Below are 8,014 nucleotides of genomic sequence, written 5' to 3'. Positions count from 1 at the left end.
CAGCCAAGTTGAGACCAAGCGCAATCCACATACAAATCATAGGTCTCGAGCAAATAATAATAAATGGAACCATTTTCAAAGCAAAATTCATAAATAGTTCTATACACATCACAAACATAACAATCCTGGTTCAAACCTGAACCTCATAAACTCAAAAGAAGGAGAAAATTAAACGACGATAACAAATCCGCCATAGGTTTCGAAGGGCATTTTACCCTGAAATCTAACAGTACAATTCAACTATCGTTTGGGGTTTTTATAAAGGAAAAAACCCTATAGGATAAGAACTTGTAGAGAAACCTAGTCGAATGCAACCAGACTCAGGAAAGACTCGAGCCACAAGAGTGGACCAACATGTAACCAAAGCACGAAACCAGGTATTAGGATCACCCTAACTTTAGCTTATCAGTGTAATTTCTTCATTTACCTATGGAGAAAGAACATCGAGGGTTAGACCAGCTCGAATGATAAACCTCCCTCTTCGGGTGGATTGCATACAGAGGTAATGAACAAAAATTAAAAAGACCGAAGTACTGAACTGTATTTTAAAGCAGAAGTTGTGAACAATTTACTTGTGGTCGAAGCTTCAACTGTAGAAACCATAAGAACCTATGCCATTCGAAATGAAAAGGGTAAGCGAATGTATAAAACTTGGTTCTATTTAAGAGGGTAAATCAACCTGAGCAAAAAGAAAAAAATAATCTTACCTATAAAAACACCTCTTTCGAGTCACCACCGAGCAACACTGTTGTTCTAAGCATGTAGAATAAAAGGGTGAAGCTCTGTGTAATAGGGTGCCATCTAAAGGATGACAAACGACCGAAAGAGGAACCAAACCCTTCTCCAGACTACAAGGATGGAAAGGCAACATTAGTGGAAGTAGAGAACCTGGTTTCAGTGAGCGTAGTAGCCATTTAGAACCTGCAAAACTCTAAACCTTACCTTATCAAACTCTCAATGTTGCAGAGCTATCCACCGAGGTAACCATTGCTCGAATGCCGAGAGAAGCCAGATGGGGAAGGGTAAACAATTACCTCATTAACCCTAGTTGCCGCCCAACTGTCGGATCAACATCATCAAGATCGACGATGGACAAACCTCCACCTGCACAAGAACGATCTAGAAGGAGTACTTGGCGTAAATGCATGGGCTGGGCGATAGCTGACACCTCTTATGGCATTGAATGAGTTAAATTACCTTGGGAGGGGGGCGATTAAACATTAAAAAACATTAATGTTAACCATTTAAATTATGTCTGCGGTAAAGATATGATATTAATCGTCGTATCTTGCACGTTATGAAAAGTGTGCGAGTAATAAGTGTGAGTATATAATTTTTTATTTATTTAATTGAATGTTTACATGTTAAGGGTAGGTAAGAAGAAAGACATAAAGAGAGAAAAGTGGAAAGAGAGAGAGGGAGTGATAAGGTAGAGAGAGAGGGAGAGAAGAGAGAAAGAGAGGAGAGAAATAGAAAAGAGAGAGAGAAAAAAAGAATAAGAAGGAGAGAGAAATAGATAAATATGAAAAAAAAAATGTGTATGCTTTGTAAAAATACATACTAAAATAATTTTAATACAAAATATATTAAACAAATTTTTTTTTTTTTAATAAACTTTAATAAAGTATTTAGCATAGAATATTATATAGTAATGTAAAATTATCCGTCTTTTTCAAAAATATCATTACTATTTTTTCAAAATAATTCACCGTAGTTGCCTGCGCCTTAGTTCATATAGGGTAGATTTGAAAATTATTTAAAAATATATTTCATTTACTTATACAGTGGAGATCGCATTGTGTGCAATCTAAAATAAAATAAAATAGGAGTGAAAATCCAGAATTTTGTATATTGAATAATGAGTTCATATCACTGAAGATAAGTCAAAGTTTGTATTAAATCCAACCATCTTTGCTGAGAAAAAATGTCATCATCATTTATATTTTCTTTATTAGTGCGCCCGTCTCGTTTAGTGTAATTTATGTAGTATTAGTTAAATAATTTATTTAGCTTCAATTAAATTTGTTGAGATTTGACTTAGTTTTAAGTTTTGAGATATTAGATATGGATAGAAATTATTATTTATTTTATTTTATTTAGTAATCGTTTTTTATTTTTAAATTTAAGTTGTTTTTGGATTTTGTAAATGGTTTTATTGAGCCCAAAGGCTTATTTTACAATCCAGTATGAGAGACATGTGTAAGTATGTCATGTTTTCAAAACATAATAAAAATAATTCTTGTTAATGTCAACCAAAACAAAAAAAACAAAAATTAAATAACCATATAAATAAATAATTAAAATCTTTGCCGCTCATTCTACAATTCAGTATGAGAGACATGTGTAAGTATGTCACATTCCCAAAAAATAATAAAAATAGTTTTAGTTAATGTCAAAAAAAAAACCATATAAATAAACAATTAAAAATCGACCAGAGACTCATTCCGCAATCCAATATTTCACTTATGTTTATTTCACTTTCATTCTTCAAATAATAAATAAAATATTTATTTCTATCTTAAATAATATAATTTTATATAACTTCATAAAGATAAAGTAATATATATATATATATATATATATATATATATATATATATTCTCTTATAAATATCTCAATATAGAACTTAAATAAATTGTTTGAATATCTATATTAACTAATATATTTCAATATGAACTCTCTCTCTCTTCCCCTCTCTTACGTGTGTATTAATGTTTACCTTAGTAAAATATTTCAATGCTCCATGATAAAAAGTAAAGATAAAATAATGTAGTAAGAGGAAAATGTGTAACTCATTCAATTTTTAATAATGATAAAATATTCAAAAATACAATATAAACAATGAAAAATTACCACTATAGATCTATCTTAATCACATAGCAAGCACTAGAAGTGATTAAATCTCTTCATGTGTATTTTTTTTTTGATCCCTCTCGGCTCTTAGTAGATCGATGGTTAAAATGGATCTATACTAGTGTATATTGAAAAGTTTTATGGTATATACATTTTATTTTATTTTGAATTTGAATATATGATTTTTTTTTTAAGAGGACAGATATGTTCTTAATCATTAGACTCATTTAAGTTGTAATTTTTATTAAGTGATTTTCATAAATGTTTTTTAATTTACTAAGTGCCTTTTATCTTAAAAAATCGTGAAAAAACAAAAAATTCACAAAACCATATTTCAATATCATCATTGAAGTTAATTTCTTTTGATAGATCATTATGTAAATTATCAATTTAAGAGAAATTTTTTTACTTTGGAGAACATTGAAAAGATTATCATATTTTACCAAGCGCACCAAAAACTAGAGTATTTTTTGAAAGTTCATCGAAAAGTTAGATTTTTTTGGAAAGCACCAAAAAAGGATAAGTTTTTGCCAAAGGAAAGATTTTTCAAATGGGATAAAATGAAGTTTTATGGAGTGCGTCGATGAAGAGTTTGATCACAAAAGTGTTGATAGGTAAGATTCTCAAACACACTAAAAAGACTTAGGAAACTTTGATTGTTTCAATGGAAAGAGGGAAGATTTTTGAAAAGCGCCAAGACGACATTTTTTGAAAATCCATGAAGCTACTCTTTCATAATTCAACAAAATATGTGTACTCAGATTTGCTAAAAATATTTGTTTGAAGATTGTTGAAAAGGGTCAAAATGGAGTTTTTGAAACATGTCAATATAATCGAATTTTTTCGAAAGTGCCAATACAAGTTTTTTCCATAGTACTAATATATGTTTTTACAAATGTGTTGACAAATAGAATTTCATTCTCATCGAAAAGGTTACATGTTTTGAAACTCATCAAAATAGTTAATAGAGTCTTTGGGCACTTACTAAAGAATGTATTAGGTCATTAAAGCATAGATTTGGCATTTAGAGTATCTAATCGACATTTAATTCACTAGATTTAGAAAAATTAGTCAGATTGTAACACCCCTTTTTAAACCCCATGTGTTGCAATTTGTATCTAAGATTGATAATGTTGGAATGACATGCATGGGTATTTTGAAAACTTCATTTGATGTAAATATTAACTCTTATTTAATATATTGCTACAGTTGAAGAAGAGAGCAACCAACACGAATCTCGATGCTTGGAGGAAAGTTGTTGGGGGGTTTTAGGAAGTTTCCTATCTTACCTAAATTAATTGTTTAGATCTCTGAAATGGTAGTTAACTACCCAAATGCTAACAATTATGAGAAGAAAAGGGGGGAACTGGTACCAAACTACTCTACGAGTACGAGATATGTGTAAACCCTCCTCCCATATCTACCCACTTTACCGGCCTGTCAGGGTAAACATGAGTTGAGGGTTATTATGACATGACTCAACTACCTAGGTAAATTAAGGAAGTGGAATTGATGAAACAAAACTTTACTGACCTTCCTCGGGAACTACAAGACCCATAAGAGCCAAACAACCACTCTGGATGCCCAAACCGTGAGCTAACTTTCCCTTTTATTGATCTGGACTACCAGTCGCTTGCATAACAAGGCAAGCCAACAACTGTGACCCTCAATTCACATGGATAACCTTGCCTCCCAGCGATTGCAATCTAAAGTTTCTAACTCTGAGCATGCGACCCCGGAATCTGAGCCACTTTTAAGGGCTAGTACCCAGACCTCTACCAAAAACTTGATAAAACTTTCCAGAATGATGAATGACATTAGGAAAAAGCCATTAACACAAAACATAGACAATAAATTGACCTAACCATGACGGTCATTCCGTCAAACACATGGTGAACATGAAATCTACAGGTCATGAAAGCATATATGAACATAGATATCTGAAACTTATCTGAGAATCATCAAGAAGGTCTAATGCCCTCTCAAAATAGATGCAATAACATCTATTAGGTCATGTATCCAATAACCATTCATTTACCAATCAATACATGATAAGAGTCATAACTAGAATCTATCATAAAACCATGCTTATAACCAGCATATAACCAGAATAATAACAATGATAGAAAAACCATCAAAGCCACATCATAACAAGTAAATTTACTCATAAAATACAAGAGGAAGTTAACTCTTATTGACATATTCAAAAGCCAACCAAGTCAGTGATTTCCATGTACCAGCCGACTGTAGATTGGGCTAAACCAAATCTTTCTTTCAACCAATCACCCTCATGCCATATTCCAAGCATGAATGTGGGATCTCACAGGATAAACAAATATATAAACAACCAAGGGAATACAAAGGTTAAACCACCTATACTGTCATACTACCGTGATCTCGCCTAAAAATGTCCCAAGATCACAAAACCAAATCAAGCTTGGATGCCTCAGAATTCCTTCACCATCCCTTGAGGAATTTACATGTCTCCACCCACTTGTTGAGGGATTCCTGAAGAAAACCATCCCCACCCCCAACCCTTGGGATTTTCCTGAGACCACCTCACTCGAATACAAAACCTTTAGGGAATCCAAAACTCAACCAAGAATGAATCCCATCACACCATGACTATCCAGGATTTGGCAAGGCAAGGTTGAAACCACTGTCAAACCATGCAAAACCCATGTCAATGATATTAAATAAACCAAATACACATATGCATGTACCATACATGCCAAAACTAGAAAGGTAATCATACATGCAACTCGATACCTATAAGTAATCCCATTACAGCTGCTTGATCCAACTCTTCCTTATTTGATCCTTTCTTTCCTTTACTTTCTTGTCCTTCCTTTGCTTGCTTGCTTGCTTTCTCCTCTCTAAAGCCAATTACAAAAGTAAATTGACAAAAGACCCCAAACTAATTCTCTGATGCCTTTTTATTATTGATGCCTCTAATTTCTTCATTCTTCCTCTATTTTTTGTAACCACCCCTCCCACATTTACCCACTTTCATTGGTCTGTTGTGGTAAACATGAGTTGAGGGATACTATGACATGACTCAACCTCCTAAGTATAGTTAAGGAAGTGGAATTGACAAACTAAAACTTTATTGACCTTCCTTAGGAGCTAGAGGACTCCCAAGAGCTAAACAACCACTCCAGGTTCCTAGACCCTAGGCTACACTACTTTTTCGCTGACCTAGCGTGTTAGTTGCATGCATAAGACAACATCCATGCATCTGTAAGCCTTCAGTTGCATGTATAAGCCTGCAAGTTAGCGATTGCAGTCCCAATTTCTTAGTTTTGAGCCTTCAACCGCGTGATTTATGCCACCTTTTCAAGGCTAGACTCCTGATCACTGCCCAAAACTTGATAAAAATTTCCAAAATAATAAATGACACAAGGACAAAGCCTCTAACGCAAAACATAATCAAGGGCTTGACCTAACTAGGCGTAAGCATGACAATCATTTCATCAAACACATGGTGAGCATGATATCTATAGGTCATGAATGCATATCTGAACATAGAGATCTGAAACTTATATGATAATCATCAAGAAGGTCTAATGCCATCTCACAATAGCTGCAACAACATCTATTATGTCAAGCATTCAATAACCATTCATTTACCAATCAATACATGTTAAGAGCCATAATTAGAATATGTCACAAAACCATGCTTATAACCAACATATAACCAAATTAATAACAATGATAGAAAAACCATCAAAGCCACACCATAACAAGTACATTTACTCATAAAATAAAAGAGGAAATTATTTCTTATTAACGTATTCAAAAGCCGACCAAGTCAGGGACTTCCAGGTACAACCCGACCATAGATTGCGTTGAACCAAATCTCGCTTTCATCCAATCACCCTCGTGCCATATTCCAAGCATGAGTGTGGGATCTCATGGGATAAACCAATATATAAAAAACCAAGGGAATCCAAAGGTTAAACCACCTATACCCTCACACTATCGTGATCTCACCTAAAAATGTCCCGAGGTCACAAAAACAAACCAAGCTTGGATGCCTCAGAATTCTTTCACCATTCCTTGATGAATTTACATGTCTCCACCCACCTGTTGAGGGCTTCTTGAAGAAAACCATCCCTACCCCCAAACCTTGGTATATTCGTGAGACCACCTCACCTGAATCCAAAACCTTCAGGCAATCCAAATCTTAACCAAGAATGAAACCCATCACACCATGACTATCCAGGATTTAAGAAGGCAAGGTTGAAACCATTGTCAAACCAGGAAAAACCCATGCCAATGATAGCAAATGAACCAAATAAACACATGCATGTACCATGCATGCCAAAACTAGAAAGAAAATCATACATGTAACTCGATACCTACAAGTAATCCTGTTGTAGCCGCTTGATCCAACTCTTCCTTATTTGATCCTTTCTTTCCTTTACTTTCTTGTCCTTTCTTTGCTTGCTTGCTTACTTTCTCCTCTTGGTGCTCTTCTCCTCTCTAAAGCCAATTTCAAAACTAAACTGACAAAAGGCCCCAAACTAATTCTCTGATGCCTTTTTATTATTGATTCCTCTAATTTCTTCATTCTTCCTCTATTTTCCTTCAATTTCTTCCTCACATGCAACCTATTATCTGTCACCTTCTTTTTCTCCTATTTTACTTTATTTTCATAAATAAAATTCCAATTAATGTGTGTTTGCCTTTTCAAAGTCTTTGCCAATTTCCTTAGCCATAATAAACAATAAATGATGCCCACTAGGATGTTCTTCCCAACATTCAACTTGGAATATGTGTCCCATGACCTTGGTCTTGTTTTGCATTTATTAACTTTGTTACATGAAATTTTAACCCGGGGCTATTACAGACCCCTCCCATTTAGGGGAACATTGTCCTTGGTGTTCTATGACACCTATAACCAACATGACCGCTGAAACCAAAACATACTTCCCATGGAACTTTATAACTTAGATCGATGCAGTATTTACAATGAATAACCTGCTCAAAAGAAAAACCATCATCACAATTATGACAACATGACAACCATACCGCTTATTGGAGATTTATAACATAGATTGTTGTGGTATTTATAATAACAACCATGCATAAATATATGCATATACCAAAACTCCTTTGCCTCAATCGACAAACAATGAAGGATACATAACCCGCATCT

General features: G+C 34.0%; 1 long non-coding RNA gene across 1 annotated transcript; it reads right to left on the bottom strand.

Moving 5' to 3' along the window:
* Positions 1-409: 409 nt before the first annotated feature.
* Positions 410-1,072, bottom strand: LOC149161349 (uncharacterized). Its single transcript, XR_016261500.1, has 3 exons — positions 943-1,072; positions 708-848; positions 410-609 (listed from the first exon to the last, which is right to left on the bottom strand). It is a non-coding gene; the product is annotated as an uncharacterized LOC149161349 (long non-coding RNA).
* Positions 1,073-8,014: the final 6,942 nt, after the last annotated feature.

This window comes from Pinus tabuliformis, chromosome 5_2 (assembly GCF_031772625.1).
Source record: "Pinus tabuliformis cultivar Carrire ecotype Pingquan chromosome 5_2, CPIR1, whole genome shotgun sequence".
In the NCBI taxonomy this organism is placed as follows: domain Eukaryota; kingdom Viridiplantae; phylum Streptophyta; class Pinopsida; order Pinales; family Pinaceae; genus Pinus; species Pinus tabuliformis.
This window is presented reverse-complemented; position numbering and strand designations above follow the sequence as displayed.